Source organism: Octopus bimaculoides, chromosome 1, assembly GCF_046866305.1.
Source record: "Octopus bimaculoides isolate indiv1 chromosome 1, ASM4686630v1, whole genome shotgun sequence".
NCBI lineage: Eukaryota > Metazoa > Mollusca > Cephalopoda > Octopoda > Octopodidae > Octopus > Octopus bimaculoides.
In genome coordinates this window covers 101314-120032 of record NC_142928.1, presented here as the reverse complement: position 1 = coordinate 120032, position 18719 = coordinate 101314, and the positions used below count along the sequence as shown (strand labels likewise).

At 42.5% G+C, this 18719-nt stretch overlaps 5 non-coding genes across 5 annotated transcripts; all 5 read right to left on the bottom strand.

Moving 5' to 3' along the window:
• Positions 1 to 7961: 7961 nt before the first annotated feature.
• On the bottom strand, positions 7962 to 8033 carry Trnap-agg (transfer RNA proline (anticodon AGG)). The gene has a single exon. It is a non-coding gene; the product is annotated as a tRNA-Pro (tRNA).
• A 1017-nt stretch (positions 8034 to 9050) lies between these two features.
• Trnap-agg (transfer RNA proline (anticodon AGG)) lies at positions 9051 to 9122 on the bottom strand. The gene has a single exon. It is a non-coding gene; the product is annotated as a tRNA-Pro (tRNA).
• A 3861-nt stretch (positions 9123 to 12983) lies between these two features.
• Positions 12984 to 13055, bottom strand: Trnap-cgg (transfer RNA proline (anticodon CGG)). Its single transcript has one exon. It is a non-coding gene; the product is annotated as a tRNA-Pro (tRNA).
• A 628-nt stretch (positions 13056 to 13683) lies between these two features.
• Trnap-ugg (transfer RNA proline (anticodon UGG)) lies at positions 13684 to 13755 on the bottom strand. The gene has a single exon. It is a non-coding gene; the product is annotated as a tRNA-Pro (tRNA).
• Positions 13756 to 16408: 2653 nt separating this feature from the next.
• On the bottom strand, positions 16409 to 16480 carry Trnap-agg (transfer RNA proline (anticodon AGG)). The gene has a single exon. It is a non-coding gene; the product is annotated as a tRNA-Pro (tRNA).
• Between the last annotated feature and the right edge of the window lie 2239 nt (positions 16481 to 18719).

Below are 18719 nucleotides of genomic sequence, written 5' to 3'. Positions count from 1 at the left end.
TTTTCGAACGGGGCTGCGGTCAGGACAAGACGTGTTAAGCGACGGTCTAGGTTTGGGAAGGTTTGGGAGAAGCAGCTGCTATACCTGGTGTACCTTGGGTCGGGGCAAGCTTCAAGGATCGGATACCGCAAGACGGACTCGCAGTCGAGGAAAGGAAAACCGAGGTAAGGCGATTACATCTACTCGTACGCACACACCACAAGCTATTTCGGCACCACGTGCAGAAATTCGCCGCGATGGCAGCCACCAAGATTAGGATCGCCAGCGATGTGATCAGGCCTTTTAATGGCGAAGGAGATGTGATGGCTTGGATACGAAAAATTAGGCTCGTTGCCAAGCTGCAAGGAATAAGCGATGTGGCGAGTCTCATGGCTCTGTACTTGGAAGGGAGCGCCCTGACCCGCTACCTAGAAATGGACGAGGAGGAAAGATTGAGTGCAGAGAACGTCGAACGGAGGCTGAGAGAGGCATATACGGAGAGCGAGTACGCTGCCTTCGTAAAACTAGGAACGATTAGATGGGGGGGGGGGGGGAGAACAGGTGGATGAATACGCGGCGGAAGTGCGAAGACTGGCCACGCTGGCTGAGTTTACGAGAGAAGGCCTGGACAGAGCGGCGCGGCTGGCGTTTGTAAATGGATTCCCCGACGACGTAGGGATCGGATTACAGCAGTTGCCTGGCGAGAGGAAGATGGCGCTCAGCGAGCTAGTAGCGCAAGCTCGCGTGTTGACACATCACGTCGGAAGGAAGCCGATAGCGATGGCGGCGACAGAGGCACGTTCCGACAGACGACAGCCTGAGAGCGGCGTGAGGAAGCCTACCGAGCAACGACAGCGGCCGTTCTCGGGCCAGTGGTTCAAATGTCAGGGGCCGCACATGGCGAGGGAATGCGCCGAATCGGGGCACGTCTGCTATCGATGCAGGAAGACTGGGCACATCGCCCGTGATTGCGACCAGGGAAACGACAGTGGGGAAGTTGCTGCCTCTCAAACTTTCCCCGCAACCAAGTAGAGGCGCTTGTGGAGGCGCTGCCCGTGGTCGGAGTCGAGGTCGAGGGGAAGAAGTTCAAGGCCCTCGTGGACACGGGTTGCACGACTACCCTTGTGACGCCAAGGGTGGCGAAGAAATGGGATGGGACGAGTAGCGTCCGAGCGGTCGACGGTAGAGAGATCCGTTGCAGGGGCAGTTCCAGTCTGGAGATAACGTTACAGAGCGCGGCGCTGAGGCTACGGGTGATCGTGATCGACTATGTGATAGACGGGGTTGATGTCGTGTTGGGGGTGGACGCCATCAACCGTCTTGGTGGCGTTAGGATTGCAGGAGATGAGGTCACGTTCGGAAGCGTGGGGGCATCGTGCGCCGTGAGTCGGGACCGCCAGGGAGAGCAGAGCCCCGTCGAGGACAGCGCCGCTTACACCATCGAAGACAATGATTTTCAGGCGGCGTTTGATGGTCGGAGGTGGACGATAGAGTGGCGATGGAAGGACGAGCCCCCACTACTAAAGAACAGGGTGAGCTGCTACCAGCATACGTTGAAAGGTCACGCCGGCGTCGGGTTCGACGAGGAGGTAGAGAGATGGATCAAGGAAGGAGTCCTTGTCCCGTGGAAAGAGGAGGTGGTGAGTGGAGTGCTACCTCTGATGGCGGTGGTGCAGCCGACGAAAGGAAAAGTCAGACCGGTGCTGGACTTTAGGGAACTGAACGACCATATATCGTGCCACACGGGAGGCGAGGCAACAGACGTTTGCGGTGAGACGTTACGTGTGTGGAGACAGTCGACCAAGGCAGCGACGATCGTCGACTTGAAGTCGGCATATTTGCAGCTCCGTGTGAGTGACAAGCTGTGGCGATAGCAGCTGGTGCGGTACAATGGCCGAACGTACTTGTTTAACCAGGCTGGGTTTCGGGCTGAATTCCGCTCCGAAAATTATGGCGATGGTGCTCAAGTCCGTCCTAGGGAAAGAGGAGAGGATAAGGAAGGCCACCAGTTCCTACATCGACGACATTTTGGTCGACGAGACTGTAGTGCCAGCCACCGAGGTAGTGAGACACCTGGAGAGGTTCGGGCTGATTGCGAAGCCGCCTGAGTCGACGGTGGGGGGAGCTGCGCTGGGGCTGAAGCTACAAAAAGGCAGATCGGGCGAGCTGATGTTCCGGAGAGGAAACGAGATCCCAGAGCTGAGTTCCAACGTCAGCAGGAGAGAGTTGTTCTCGGTTTGTGGGAAGTTGATCGGACACTATCCGATCGCTCGTTGGTTGCGCATTGCATGTAGTTACATCAAGAGACGAGCAGAGGGGGAGAGTTGGAGTGACAAGGTAGGAGAGGCGACGGTGGCGATGATGCGGGAAATCCTGGAGAGAACGAGAGCGGAAGACCCGGTCAGAGGAAACTGGTATGTGCCCAAGACGGAGTGCGGGACGGTTTGGTGTGATGCTAGCAGTATAGTGATAGGGGTTGTGTTGGAGATCGAAGGTGCTGAGGTGGAGGATGCGGCCTGGTTACGGAAAGCGGACGACTTCAACCACATCAATGTCGCCGAACTAGATGCGGTGCTGAAAGGGGTGAACCTGGCCCTGAGATGGGGACTGCGCTCGATCGAGATCCGGACGGATTCGGCCACCGTGGTCGGCTGGGTAGGAACAGTAATTACCAGCGAGAAGAGAGTCCGGACGAAAGGTGCCGCGGAGATGTTGGTGAAACGCCGCCTAGGAGTTCTGGGAGAGCTGATCGCCGAGTTTGGACTGAAGCTGACCGTGGTTTTCGTGCCTTCGGAAAGAAACAGGGCGGACGCACTGACCAGGGTGAAAAAGGCGTGGCTGGAGGAACCGGAGGAAGCAAGGAAAGGGATAGCAGTAGCGTGTCGGCTGGGTGACTCCGAACTGAAGGAGCTACATGCTATGCACCACTTGGGGGTGGATAGGACCCTGTATCTGGCGAAAATGGTTGATGCTGACGTCACTAGGAGAAACGTTAAGAAAGTGGTCGCGAAATGTGACAGATGCCAGTCCATTGACCCCGCCCCGGGTGGGCATGAGCAGGGGAACCTCTCAGTAGAGTGCAACTGGAGGAGACTGGCTGTGGATGTGACGCATTACCGTCAGGAAATGTATCTCAGCATGGTCGACTGCGGGCCGGGCCGGCTGGCCATTTGGAGGGAGCTGAGGACAGGCATTGCCGATGAGATTGGCCGCATTCTGAACGGGATATTCTTGGAGAGGGGTCCTGTGGAAGAACTGCTAATGGACAACGGGGCGGCGTTTCGTTCGGAAGCGTTGGGAGAGATGCTTGACCGGTGGAAGGTGCGACGATTGTTTAGAGCGGCGTATAGACCGAGTGGCAACGGAATCGTTGAGAGGCACCATCGGACGATCAAGGCCATGGCTGAAAGGGGGCACATTTCGCCCCTGGAAGCGGTCTACTGGTACAATATGTCTCCCCGATCCGGACAAGCGGAAGAGTCTGTGCCGCACAGAGCGGTGTTCAAATATGAATGGAGGCATCCCTGTAAGACGCCGGAGTTCTGCGAGGAAGGGAAGGGACCCGCCGGCGTGAAAGTAGGAGAGGAAGTTTGGGTCAAGAAACAATGTCTCTGTGGATGGAATGCCGCGTCACGTGCTGGATCTGCGCAGGATTGCCACTTCGTCGGATGAAGAGTGCGATGGAAACGAGCCACCTAGCTTGAGAAGATCTCGACGTGTAGGGCGCCCGCCCGGTTGGATGGCGGACTTCGAATTGGAGTAGGGGTGAACGTGATCTTTAAGATCAAGGTGGCGTGTGGTATGACGTCAGTGTCTGGGGAGGCTGACCGGAAAGGCGAGTCGACCGGAAGGGGAAACAGGGCAGAGGGAGCCTCGATCGGCGTTCGTGCCCTTTTCGAACGGGGCTGCGGTCAGGACAAGACGTGTTAAGCGACGGTCTAGGTTTGGGAAGGTTTGGGAGAAGCAGCTGCTATACCTGGTGTACCTTGGGTCGAGGCAAGCTTCAAGGATAGGATACCGCAAGACGGACTCGCAGTCGAGGAAAGGAAAACCGAGGTAAGGCGATTACATCTACTCGTACGCACACACCACACGTACATACACAGAGAGAGAAAGAGCGGGAGAGAGGGGTCGAAAGAAAATGGATTACAGACTTGAAATAACAACACAGTATTGGGAATAAGTCCAATTTCAAACAGCCTTACCCAACAACTGCGAAATCCTTTTACTCGAGAAAGGAAGGGAACAGGGATGATGGAATTATAGGAAAAATAAAGTATTGCAATTCATCGAAATAACTAAAGAAAAACTAAAGTGAAAAGTTTGGCTCGTCCGGGATCCGAACTCGGGACTTCTCGTACCCGAAGCGAAAATCATACCTCTAGACCAACGAGCCGACTGCAAAAGAGCTTGAAAATATATAAGAAATAGTAAACTCTGAAACTCAGTTGAAGTTTAGACAGTGTTACGTGACAACTAGCTGGTGCTGGCTTCTGGAGCCTACCAGCGGGTATTTAAAGGGAAATTTGGCAGGATGGTTAGTCGCCCGCTGACACTCGTTGACGCTGCATCGAAAAGGCCTAGGAACAGAAGAAAAAAAGGAGAAAGAAGAAATGCACGCAACACCAGAGCTGAAAACACCTCCGAAAGGGTGGGGGGGGGCGTGCCACGTCGAAAACTGTAGAGGAGTAGGGGCCGAAACCAGACGTGGTTCCTCCTGATGATGTCTTTAGTCACTGGATCCTATAAAAGAGTTGTTGAGGAAGCGAACCACGAAACGTGGTTGGACTTCCTCCAAGTCATACTCCTACTAACGGCATATTGCTAATTAATTATTGCTAATTAATTATTTAAAAGCTCCAGGTTTAAATTCCTTCTTTTATTTTTTTAACTAATAAATCACATGTCAAATACGTGGGCAATGGCTTTGAATGTGTCACGAATGGGAGCTTGTTGGATGATCTGAGATGATAACTAGTTGAGTTGACGAATGAAAGTGTGTGTTTTGGGCTGTATGAAAGAAATAACTGACCACGCGCGAACATTTCTCAAATTTTATTATTAGACGTACAGTTAAACTGTGTTAGTCTTCTAGAAATAATAAAAACAATAATGACATACTAGGAGCAACACACTACCCGGCAAAGTTACTGATACAATAATGATAGGATGGCTCATCATAAATGAAAACAAGCGTGCTATTTCCTGATGAAAGTATAAGGAAAATAAATTATTGCTTGTGATGTAAATAGTAGAAATATATAAAAGAAGTAAGATTAGGAGTTGGGCTCGTCCGGGATTTGAAACAGGGACCTCTCGCACCCAAAGCGAGAATCATACCCCTAGACCAACGAGCCTCGCTTGCTGGCGGTAGTCTAAATTATCATATTTCTTCTTAAAAAGCAAATATTAATAAGTGAATCCGAAAATATACGGGAAGTAGTAAACTCTGAACCTCAACTTGCACGCATGTGTATCTATTTCACTACATACCTTTGCATTTTTGCTTGTTGCAGTCATTAGAGTGCGGCCATGCTGGGGCAGCATCTTGAACAATTTTAGTCAAGCGAATCAACCCAAGTACTTATTTCTTTTTTGGAAGCCAGTTGCGTATTTTGTCGTTTTTGCTATTGATCAACCGCTAAGTTACGGTGACATAAAAACACCAACACCGGCTGCCAAGCTGTTGAGGACGACAAACACAGAAATAAGACACACACACACACAGATATATATATCCAGCATGGCCACAGTGAAATGACTGAATCTAGTAAAAGAATAGTATATATATATATATATATATATATATATATATATATATATATATATATATATATATATATATATATATATATATATGTATGTATGTATGTATGTATGTATGTATTACGGCGGGCTTCCATCAGATTCCCCAATAAACAAGAACTTGGTCGGCCGGAGGCTAGAGTAGAAGACACTTGTCTAGAGCAGTGACTCTCAACCACTTTTTTTTTTTTATCTATGGTCCCCTTCGGGTACTTTTTCAGGTGGGCCACCATTCCCATAGCCATTAGATGTTTGAAAGTTAATTTTACAGATACTGCTTTCAAAATTATTATTTTGCTGATCGCATATTCAGTTTGGCGGAACTATGTCGGTTGAACTATATGAAAAATTAGAGAGAGAAACATGGCGGTTCCTTGTAATGAATGCATCCAAAGCAAAATCTTTCCATGGGCCAGTAAAATAATATTGTGGACCCAATTTATTATTTTGCATATGTGGACCCACAAAACTGTTATATGGACTCCGGTTAAGAACCACTGGTTCAGAGGTGTGGTTCTCTTCTCCGATGCGAGAGGTCTCAGTTTCAAGTCACAGATGAGTACCGGTTAATTATTTTATTCAATAATAACCGGAGATATTCTGAAACATCGGAAATATCCTATAGGCACAAGGTTCGACGTTCTGAGCGAAAGGGTTAGATTACATCGACTCCTGCGTTCAACCCCTACTTATTTCAGCCCCGAAAGGGTGAAAAAATTTCACCTCAGAACATAAAGACGGGCAAAATGTTGCTAAGCACTTTGTCCGGCATGATAACGATTCTGCCAGCTCGCTTCCCTCGAAACATGCGAAATATCAAAAACACAAACTCGTTCAATTTACTATGCCAAATTCTTTGCAAAAAAACTTGCAAGTTGCATTAAATAATGTTCATATCGTGTTTTTTATTTTTCTATTTTCTTTTCTGTGTGAATGTTCAGCTTACATAACCGGTCTGAAATCAAAAGCCTTCTGTAGGAATCATAAACTTTCTTGTCCATCATGGAATGTGTTTCCACATTTAAAGTTTAACAAATGGAAGAACAATAAAAATAGATATTGTTATTATTTGGGGATGATCTCGGCCTACCTATTCAGTCTGAAGATGGAATGGACAGGGCAAAACCAGAGGGGAGAGGAGAAACAAAGAACAGGAAGTCATAGAAGAGGTTTACAGAATATGTGATGAAATAACTCTGACAAATAATAATAATAATAATAATAATAATAATAATAATAATAATAATAATAATAATAATAATAATAATAATAATAATAATAATAAAAAGACCAGATATAGTTGTCAAAGATCATGAAGAAAAAAAATGCTTTCTAATTGATGTATCAATACCAGCAGATGACAATGTTTCTCTAAAAGAAATGGAAAAACTTTCAAAATACAAAGACCTGGAAATAGAGATAACTCGAATGTGGAATCTAAAAACAGAAACAATTCCTATCATAGTAGGTGCCTTAGGTATAATAAAAAAATATTCAGACAAATACATAACAAAAACACCAGGACTTACAAATATATATAACATACAGAAAATTGCACTACTGGGTACAGCACAAATTCTACGCAAAACACTTTCAATACAGTAAACATAAGAGCACCACAGCAAACCACAGCACATACCCAAGGCGCACAGAGCTGCGCTCGGTAGTGAAGTGAAAGCACGTTATAAAAATAAAACTACTGAATAATAATAATAATAATAATAATAATAATAATAATAATAATAATAATAATAATAATAATAATAATAAATGCCCGGATGCAGTACCAGGCAGTGGTTCTCGTGGCTTCTGATCTTAATTGATTGGAAGTGTTATCACGTACATTGTTTTGTCTTGGTATAAAAGATGGGCTACAGCAAATATTCTGCTTAATACCACAGATTTGCTTGTCAGTTGTTTGACGTTAACCAGTTGAGCATGTCCCTTGGTGGCTGGTGATATGTGCATCTCTGATCATGAGCAGAAGTAGTTGGGGAGCTTCTTCCCAACATCCACGCCTGAGCTTATGTTAAAAAATCTTTGCGAAAAAGTTTCAAGCTGAAAGTAACTCATGAAAATCTACAGAATTTAAAATTGGGTTGAGGAAATAAAGAAAAAAACGTTTTAAATAATATAGTATCAGAAGTGTAAATATAAAAAAAAAGCTGAAAATTAATGGGCTCGTCCGGGATTCGAACCCGGGACCTCTCGCACCCTAAGCGAAAATCATACCCCTAGACCAACGAGCCAACTGACAATTCCCGCTGAAAATTATCTAGTAATTGTAACTATGTAGTGGCGAGTTCAGTCTCTTGGAGTGGTACTTAAACAAGGATCTTCTACAATAGCTTGATGTGTGGCTGTTGAACTTCTCTTTCTGTCTTTCGCTCTTTCTCTCTATATCTCTGTTTATGTGTGTGTATATGTGTTAGTGAGAGAGTGTACGTGCATATGTGTTGGTGTATGTATGTATTTGCCTTTGGCGCCAACATTCTATCGCTTGGCAGCTGTTGTTGGTTTGTTTATGTCGCCGTGATATAGCGGTTCGGTGAAAGAAACCCCATAAAATAAATATCAGACACAAAAAATAGGTATTGTGGATTCATTCGACTACACCCTTCAGTGCTCCAGCATGATCGCAGTCCAGTGGCTAAAGCAATTAAAGGACGAAAAATAAATTCAACGTAAATTCGACAAGGATCGAGAAATGGACGGGAGTTTTTAACATGAATAGGCGCTGGCGTGGCTTTGTGGTAAGAAGCTTGTTTCCCAACCACATGGTTCCGGGTTCAGTCCCACTGCGTGGCACCTTGGGCAAGTGTCTTCTACTATAGCCTCAGGCCGACTAAGCCTTGGGAGTGGATTTGCTTGGAAACTGAAAGAAGCCCGTCGTATATATGTATATATATATATATATATATATATATATATATATATATATATATATATATACACGTATGTATGTATATATTTGTGGGTTTGTATCTGTGTTTGTCCCCCACCATCACTACCATCACCGCTTCACAATGGATGTTGGTGTATTTACGTCCCCTTAACCTAGCAGTTCGGCAAAAGACGCCGATAGAATAAGTACCGGGTTTGCAAAGAATAATTCCAGTGGGTCGATTTCTTCGACTAAAAGGCGTTGCTCCAGCATGACCAGAGTCAAAATGACTGAAACAAGTTAAAAGGAGAAGAAGAATGTAAAAGACTAAGAGAGTAATTCAAGCCATTACAAAAAAACAAAACAAAAGAAAACGAAAATTGGGTTCGTCCGGGATTCGAACCCGGGACCTCTCGCACCCTAAGCGAAAATCATACCCCTAGACCAACGAGCCAACTGATGAAATCGAAGGCTTTTACAATGAACACTAAAATCGAAAGCTCTTAAATCCAACTCTCTCTCATGTCCATCTGTTTTACTCTATGGAACACATCATTTGTGATAGAATGTAATGTTCTATGATCGGTTTATTATAATTATCAATCCGTCATAGTATTATACATGATCTACAGCTCATCTTTTATTTTTTACTTTTTACTTGCTTTTGTCAATAGAACGCGGCCACGCTGACGCACCGCCTTGAAGACGTTTTAGCCGAACAAATCGACCTCTGTACTTATCATTTTCTGATAGCCTCCTGCTTATTCTAATATTAGTTGTTAACGATAGAAGAAGGCTTTGCAGCAAATATTAATTAGTGCGTCCAACCTAACTTGGAATATTGTTTATAACGCCGTAGACTGCGGTAAACGTCCCAAGAAATTATCCGTGTAGATGACAAATGCTTAGAAACAGATATAATATGGGCAGACGATATTTCGGTAGCACCGGCACATGGCACTGTTGTATCACGGGATTTCTCCATATCGCGGATCATCAGCGACAGGTAGCCAAATTCCGGATGCCAGAACGACAAATCAGACAAACCGATATAGTTTTAACACTGGTTAATCTGTCAGTGAACAGATATTGGTATCAAGTTTTTAGCACAAGGGTAAGTTGATTACATCGACCCCAGTGCTCAACTGGTACTTATTTTATCGACCACGAAAAGATGAAAGGCAAAGTCGACTTCGGCAGAATTTGAATTCAGAACATCAAGCCGGACGAAATACCGCTAAGCCTTTTGCCCGGCGTTTTAACGCCTCTGCCAGTAAGCCGCCTTACACTGCAATAAATGCTAGGTGTCAGGTAGGCAACGCCGTTTCAAGTGTTTTAACGACAAGAATCACCACTAGCTTCATCGGGTGACTTACCCTTTATTTATGAAATATGAATGAAAGTGAAGCGACAAAAAGTTCAGATGGTGCTGGATACGAACCCGTGGCCCGTGGACCCCGAAAACAGGATCATGGAGACCAATAAGTCTCCTGCACCGCTGCGTCCCCATTGTTTGCATTTTGGTTTACAGTCAATTCGTTGTGTGGTAAGTAGCTTGCTTACCAGCCACATGGTTCCGGGTTCAGTCCCACTACGTGACACCTTGGGCAAGTGTCTTCTACTATAGCCTCGGGCCGACCAAAGCCTTGTGAGTGGATTTGGTAGACGGAGACTGAAAAGAAGCCCGTCGTATATATATATATATATATATATATATATATATATATATATATATATATATATATATATATATATATATATGTATATATATATATATATATATCATCATAAATATACAGGGATTAGCAATTGAGTTGCTTCTCCAACATACTGAAAATTCAGAAATAGCAGTCAAAGAACTACTGATTCCAAACTACAAATTTTCTCTAAAGCGGATGGTGATATTTATGGCACACATAGAACAAAAAACCGGAGGGAAAAGCGTAAACAAAACCAAGCCTTTAGTTAATTGGATACGAATCGTTTCATGGTTAAGTGAATGGAAATTTCACTATTCCAATCTTCAGCCCAAATATTCTTTGAGGTGAGGTGCCTGAACTCACTAGCCGATGAATTCGTAAGTGCCTTTCTTATCGTTGATTTTTGGTGTCGCATGGCCAAAAATTACCGTGAATTTTTTTAGAGACACTTTCAAATTTATCAGAATATTTGGGCTGAAGATGGGAATAGTGAAATTTCCATTCACTTAACCATGAAACGATTCGTATCCAATTAACTAAAGGCTTGGTTTTGTTTACGCTTTTCCCTCCGGTTTTTTGTTCTATGTGTGCCATAAATATCGCCATCCGCTTTAGAGAAAATTTGTAGTTTGGAATCAGTAGTTCTTTGACTGCTATTTCTGAATTTTCAGTATGTTGGAGAAGCAACTCAATTGCTAATCCCTGTATATTGATGATGATAAATAGTTCTACCGATAAAGGTTTTTTTCATACTGAACTACTTGGCAAAATTGTTAATTATTAATTCTATTATTAATTGACGATTCTCTGCCCTTATTCTTGTATATTTTATATTTGATATCTCTAAGTTAGATGGTTAAACCGTAAATCCTTCCACACAGGACTTTTTCATACGGGACTATTTGTGACGCACATGGAATAGATTTTCTTTGAGGTGAGGTGCCTGAACTCGCTAGCCGATGAATTCGTAAGTGCCTTTCTTATCGTTGATTTTTGGTGTCGCATGGCCAAAAATTACCGTGAATTTTTTTAGAGACACTTTCAAATTTATCAGAATATTTGGGCTGAAGATTGGAATAGTGAAATTTCCATTCACTTAACCATGAAACGATTCGTATCCAATTAACTAAAGGCTTGGTTTTGTTTACGCTTTTCCCTCCGGTTTTTTGTTCTATGTGTGCCATAAATATCGCCATCCGCTTTAGAGAAAATTTGTAGTTTGGAATCAGTAGTTCTTTGACTGCTATTTCTGAATTTTCAGTATGTTGGAGAAGCAACTCAATTGCTAATCCCTGTATATTTATGATGATAAATAGTTCTACCGATAAAGGTTTTTTTCATACTGAACTACTTGGCAAAATTGTTAATTATTAATTCTATTATTAATTGACGATTCTCTGCCCTTATTCTTGTATATATATAAATATATATATATATATATATATATATATATATATATATATATATATATATATATATATATATATATATATATATATATGTATATATATATATATAAATATATATATATATATATGTATGTATGTATGTATGTATGTATGTGTGTGTATATGTTTGTGTGTGTGTGTTTGTCCCACCAACATCGTTTGACAACCGATGGTGTGTTTACGACCCCTTAGCGGTTCGGCAAAAGGAACCAATAGAATAAGTACCTGACTTGCAAAGAATAAGTCCTGGAGTCGATTTGCTCGACTAAAGGCGGTGCTCCAGCATGGCCGCAGTCAAGTGACTGAAACAAATAAAAGAGTAAAAGAGTAAATTGCGGGTAAATATATATAAGACGACGGAAGTGTGTTCAGCTATTTTGCCGAACGACCTATGCAAATGATTTGTTTCTAATGATCAAATGTATGTGCTGTACATTGGCTCGCTCCTCCCATCAAATCAACGTTACCTAAACAGGTGCACAGTGTACCACACGTCAGGTGTCGAAGTGATCACAGTACAAAATGAGTTGAAGTGATTTACTCGGGAACACAACGCTCCACGCGGTTTAGGAGTTGAAACCCTCAATGGTAGGGTGACAAACACAAATACATACATACATACATACATACATACATACATACATACATACACACGTATGAGTGGCTGTGCGGTAAGTAGCTTGCTTACCAACTGATTTCGGGTTCAGTCCCACTGCGTGGCACCTTGGACAAGTGTCTTCTACTTTAGGTTTGGGCCGACCAAAACCTTGTGAGTGGATTTGGTAGACGGAAACTGAAATAAGCCCGTCGTATATATATATATATATATATATATATATATATATATATATATATATATATATATATATATATATATATATATATATATATATATACATGTATGTGTGTGTGTATATGTTTGTGTGTCTGTATTTGTCCCTCCCAACATCGTTTGACAATCGATGCTGGTGTGTTTACGTTCCTGTAACATAGCGGTTCGACAAAATAAAATGATACAACAAACTCGTTCAATTTACTATGCCAAAAATTTTGCAATAAAACCTTCCTTGCAAGTTGAATTCAACACATCAAACTATCTCGAATTTAGAATTGAGTTACAGATATTTCAAACGGTGTTTTAAAAAGTGTAATATCATAAAAATTAAGGGGCTCGTCCGGGATTCGAACCCGGGACCTCTCGCACCCGAAGCGAAAATCATACCTCTAGACCAACGAGCCAACTGTGAAAACAACAATTGAACATATATAAGAAATAGTAAACTCTGAAACTTTTCTTTCACACTTATGTTTCTATTTCACGCCAAGTAGAATCACCGCTTCAAGGGTTAAACAGAGAATCATTTTATCGATTCAATGAAATTGAAGAAATTTGTGAAACCATTTTTATTTTCTTCCTATTATAAGCACAGGGCCTTGAATTTTGGGGAGAAGGGCAAGTCGATTACATCGATGCCAGTGTTTAACTGGCGCTTATTTTATTGATCCCGTGAGATCGAACTTCTTTCATCCTTCGTGGATGCTAAAATAAAATGTTTGGAGAATATTCAAACCCGAAAGAAAAATATTCACTGTATTTCTCAGTGGAAAAATTTCCCTCTGTAGACAGTTAGGTGTAAAACTACGTAAGTTTGGAGTATTCACTAAGCAGGCTGATGAAGGGATGCACTTCTCGGGGGTTTTCTCCTCTTCAGCCCCAGAAACCGGAAAGCGAAACGCTGTGAGTTTCGAACTGCGCACATCACTGCTTAGAGTTTTCGTTCCGCATTTTAGATTTATTTCTGTGCCAAAATATTTTGTAGCAAATATAGAGTAACAGTTATTTTATTTTATTTATTTAAAAATAACAGGGCTCGTCCGGGATTCGAACCCGGGACCTCTCGCACCCAAAGCGAGAATCATACCCCTAGACCAACGAGCCTCGCTTGCCGGCGATAGTCTAAATTATCATATTTCGTCTTAAAAAGCAAATATTAATAAGTGAATCCGAAAATATACGGGAAGTAGTAAACTCTGAACCTCAACTTGCACGCATGTGTATCTATTTCACTACATAGCTTTGCATTTTTGCTTGTTGCAGTCATTAGAGTGCGGCCATGCTGGGGCAGCATCTTGAACAATTTTAGTCAAGCGAATCAACCCAAGTACTTATTTCTTTTTTGGAAGCCAGTTGCGTATTTTGTCGTTTTTGCTATTGATCAACCGCTAAGTTACGGTGACATAAAAACACCAACACCGGCTGCCAAGCTGTTGAGGACGACAAACACAGAAATAAGACACACACACACACAGATATATATATATCCAGCATGGCCACAGTGAAATGACTGAATCTAGTAAAAGAATAGTATATATATATATATATATATATATATATATATATGTATGTATGTATGTATGTATGTATGTATTACGGCGGGCTTCCATCAGATTCCCCAAAAAACAAGAACTTGGTCGGCCGGAGGCTAGAGTAGAAGACACTTGTCTAGAGCAGTGACTCTCAACCACTTTTTTTTTTATCTATGGTCCCCTTCGGGTACTTTTTCAGGTGGGCCACCATTCCCATAGCCATTAGATGTTTGAAAGTTAATTTTACAGATACTGCTTTCAAAATTATTATTTTGCTGATCGCATATTCAGTTTGGCGGAACTATGTCGGTTCCTGAGGAATTTCAACCATGTTTCGTGGTCTGCTACCACAACAGCTCCTTTATAGGATCCAGTTAGCTGAAGACATCATCAGGAGGAACCACGTCCGGTTTCGGCCCCTACTCCTCTACCGTTTTGACGTGGCGGGGCCCCTCCTTTCGGAGGTGTCTTCAGCTCTGGTGTTGGGTGCATGTCTCTTTCTTCTATTCCCGGGCCTCTTCGATGCAGCATCAACAAGTGTCAGCGTCCGACTGATCATCGTGTCAAGTTCCCCTTTTTATATCTGCTGCTAGGCTCCAGCAGGCAGCCCCAGCTAGTTGTCACGTGACACTGTCTAAATTTCCCGCTGCTAGGGTCCAGTAGGCAGGACCAGCAAGTTGTCACATGACACTGTCTAAACTTCCCGCTGCTAGGCTCCAGCAAGTAGTTCCAGCAAGTTGTCACATGACACTGTCTGAACTTTAACTGACAATGGAGGGATGCAGTACCAGGCAGTGGTTCTCGTGGCTTCTGATCTTAATTGATTGGAAGTGTTATCACGTACATTGTTTTGTCTTGGTATAAAAGATGGGCTACAGCAAATATTCTGCTTAATACCACAGATTTGCTTGTCAGTTGTTTGACGTTAACCAGTTGAGCATGTCCCTTGGTGGCTGGCGATATGTGCATCTCTGATCATGAGCAGAAGTAGTTGGGGAGCTTCTTCCCAACATCCACGCCTGTGCTTATGTTAAAAAATCTTTGCGAAAAAGTTTCAAGCTGAAAGTAACTCATAAAAATCTACAGAATTTAAAATTGGGTTGAGGAAATAAAGAAAAAAACGTTTTAAATAATATAGTATCAGAAGTGTAAATATAAAAAAAAAGCAGAAAATTAAGGGGATCGACCGGGATTCGAACCCGGGACCTCTCGCACCCTAAGCGAAAATCATACCCCTAGACCAACGAGCCAACTGACAATTCCCGCTGAAAATTATCTAGTAATTGTAACTATGTAGTGGCGAGTTCAGTCTCATGGAGTGGTACTTAAACAAGGATCTTCTACAATAGCTTGATGTGTGGCTGTTGAACTTCTCTTTCTGTCTTTTGCTCTTTCTCTCTATATCTCTGTTTATGTGTGTGTATATGTGTTAGTGAGAGAGTGTACGCGCATATGTGTTGGTGTATGTATGTATTTGCCTTTGGCGCCAACATTCTATCGCTTGGCAGCTGTTGTTGGTTTGTTTATGTCGCCGTGATATAGCGGTTCGTTGAAAGAAACCCCATAAAATAAATATCAGACACAAAAAATAGGTATTGTGGATTCATTCGACTACACCCTTCAGTGCTCCAGCATGATCGCAGTCCAGTGGCTAAAGCAATTAAAGGACGAAAAATAAATTCGACGTAAATTCGACAAGGATCGAGAAACGGACGGGAGTTTTTAACATGAATAGGCGCTGGCGTGGCTTTGTGTTAAGAAGCTTGTTTCCCAACCACATGGTTCCGGGTTCAGTCCCACTGCGTAGCACCTTGGGCAAGTGTCTTCTACTATAGCCTCAGGCCGACTAAGCCTTGGGAGTGGATTTGCTTGGAAACTGAAAGAAGCCCGTCGTATATATGTATATATATACACACGTATGTATGTATATATTTGTGGGTTTGTATCTGTGTTTGTCCCCCACCATCACTACCATCACCGCTTCACAATGGATGTTGGTGTATTTACGTCCCCTTAACCTAGCAGTCCGGCAAAAGACGCCGATAGAATAAGTACCGGGTTTGCAAAGAATAATTCCAGTGGGTCGATTTCTTCGACTAAAAGGCGTTGCTCCAGCATGACCAGAGTCAAAATGACTGAAACAAGTTAAAAGGAGAAGAAGAATGTAAAAGAATAAGAGAGTAATTCAAGCCATTACAAAAAAAACCCAAAAGAAAACGAAAATTAGGCTCGTCCGGGATTCGAACCCGGGACCTCTCGCACCCTAAGCGAAAATCATACCCCTAGACCAACGAGCCAACTGATGAAATCGAAGGCTTTTACAATGAACACTAAAATCGAAAGCTCTTAAATCCAACTCTCTCTCATGTCCATCTGTTTTACTCTATGGAACACATCATTTGTGATAGAATGTAATGTTCTATGATCGGTTTATTATAATTATCAATCCGTCATAGTATTATACATGATCTACAGCTCATCTTTTATTTTTTACTTTTTACTTGCTTTTGTCAATAGAACGCGGCAACGCTGTCGCACCGCCTTGAAGACGTTTTAGCCGAACAAATCGACCTCTGTACTTATCATTTTCTGATAGCCTCCTGCTTATTCTAATATTAGTTGTTAACGATAGAAGAAGGCATTGCAGCAAATATTAATTAGTGCGTCCAACCTAACTTGGAATATTGTTTATAACGCCGTAGACTGCGGTAAACGTCCCAAGAAATTATCCGTGTAGATGACAAATGCTTAGAAACAGATATAATATGGGCAGACGATATTTCGGTAGCACCGGCACATGGCACTGTTGTATCACGGGATTTCTCCATATCGCGGATCATCAGCGACAGGTAGCCAAATTCCGGATGCCAGAACGACAAATCAGACAAACCGATATAGTTTTAACACTGGTTAATCTGTCAGTGAACAGATATTGGTATCAAGTTTTTAGCACAAGGCCAGCAGTTTCGGGACAAGGGTAAGTTGATTACATCGACCCCAGTGCTCAACTGGTACTTATTTTATCGACCACGAAAAGATGAAAGGCAAAGTCGACTTCGGCAGAATTTGAATTCAGAACATCAAGCCGGACGAAATACCGCTAAGCCTTTTGCCCGGCGTTTTAACGCCTCTGCCAGTAAGCCGCCTTACACTGCAATAAATGCTAGGGGTCAGGTAGGCAACGCCGTTTCAAGTGTTTTAACGACAAGAATCACCACTAGCTTCATCGGGTGACTTACCCTTTATTTATGAAATATGAATGAAAGTGAAGCGACAAAAAGTTCAGATGGTGCTGGATACGAACCCGTGGCCCGTGGACCCCGAAAACAGGATCATGGAGACCAATAAGTCTCCTGCACCGCTGCGTCCCCATTGTTTGCATTTTGGTTTACAGTCAATTCGTTGTGTGGTAAGTAGCTTGCTTACCAGCCACATGGTTCCGGGTTCAGTCCCACTGCGTGACACCTTGGGCAAGTGTCTTCTACTATAGCGTCGGGCCGACCAAAGCCTTGTGAGTGGATTTGGTAGACGGAGACGGACAAGAAGCCCGTCGTATATATATATATATATATATATATATATATATATATATATATATATATATATATATATATATATATATATATATGTATATATATATATATATATATGTATATATATATATATATATTTATATATATATATATATATATATATATATATATATATATATATATATATATATATATATATATATATGTATATATATATATATATAAACATATATATATATATGTATGTATGTATGTATGTATGTACGTATGTATGTATGTGTGTGTATATGTTTGTGTGTGTGTGTTTGTCCCACCAACATCGCTTGACAACCGATGGTGTGTTTACGTCCCCTTAGCGGTTCGGCAAAAGGAACCAATAGAATAAGTACCTGACTTGCAAAGAATAAGTCCTGGAGTCGATTTGCTCGACTAAAGGCGGTGCTCCAGCATGGCCGCAGTCAAGTGACTGAAACAAATAAAAGAGTAAAAGAGTAAATTGCGGGTAAATATATATAAGACGACGGAAGTGTGTTCAGCTATTTTGCCGAACGACCTATGCAAATGATTTGTTTCTAATGATCAAATGTATGTGCTGTACATTGGCTCGCTCCTCCCCTCAAATCAACGTTACCTAAACAGGTGCACAGTGTACCACACGTCAGGTGTCGAAGTGATCACAGTACAAAATGAGTTGAAGTGATTTACTCAGGAACACAACGCTCCACGCGGTTTAGGAGTTGAAACCCTCAATGGTAGGGTGACAAACACAAATACCTACATACATACATACATACATACATACATACATACATACATACACACGTATGAGTGGCTGTGCGGTAAGTAGCTTGCTTACCAACTGATTTCGGGTTCAGTCCCACTGCGTGGCACCTTGGACAAGTGTCTTCTACTTTAGGTTTGGGCCGACCAAAACCTTGTGAGTGGATTTGGTAGACGGAAACTGAAATAAGCCCGTCGTATATATATATATATATATATATAT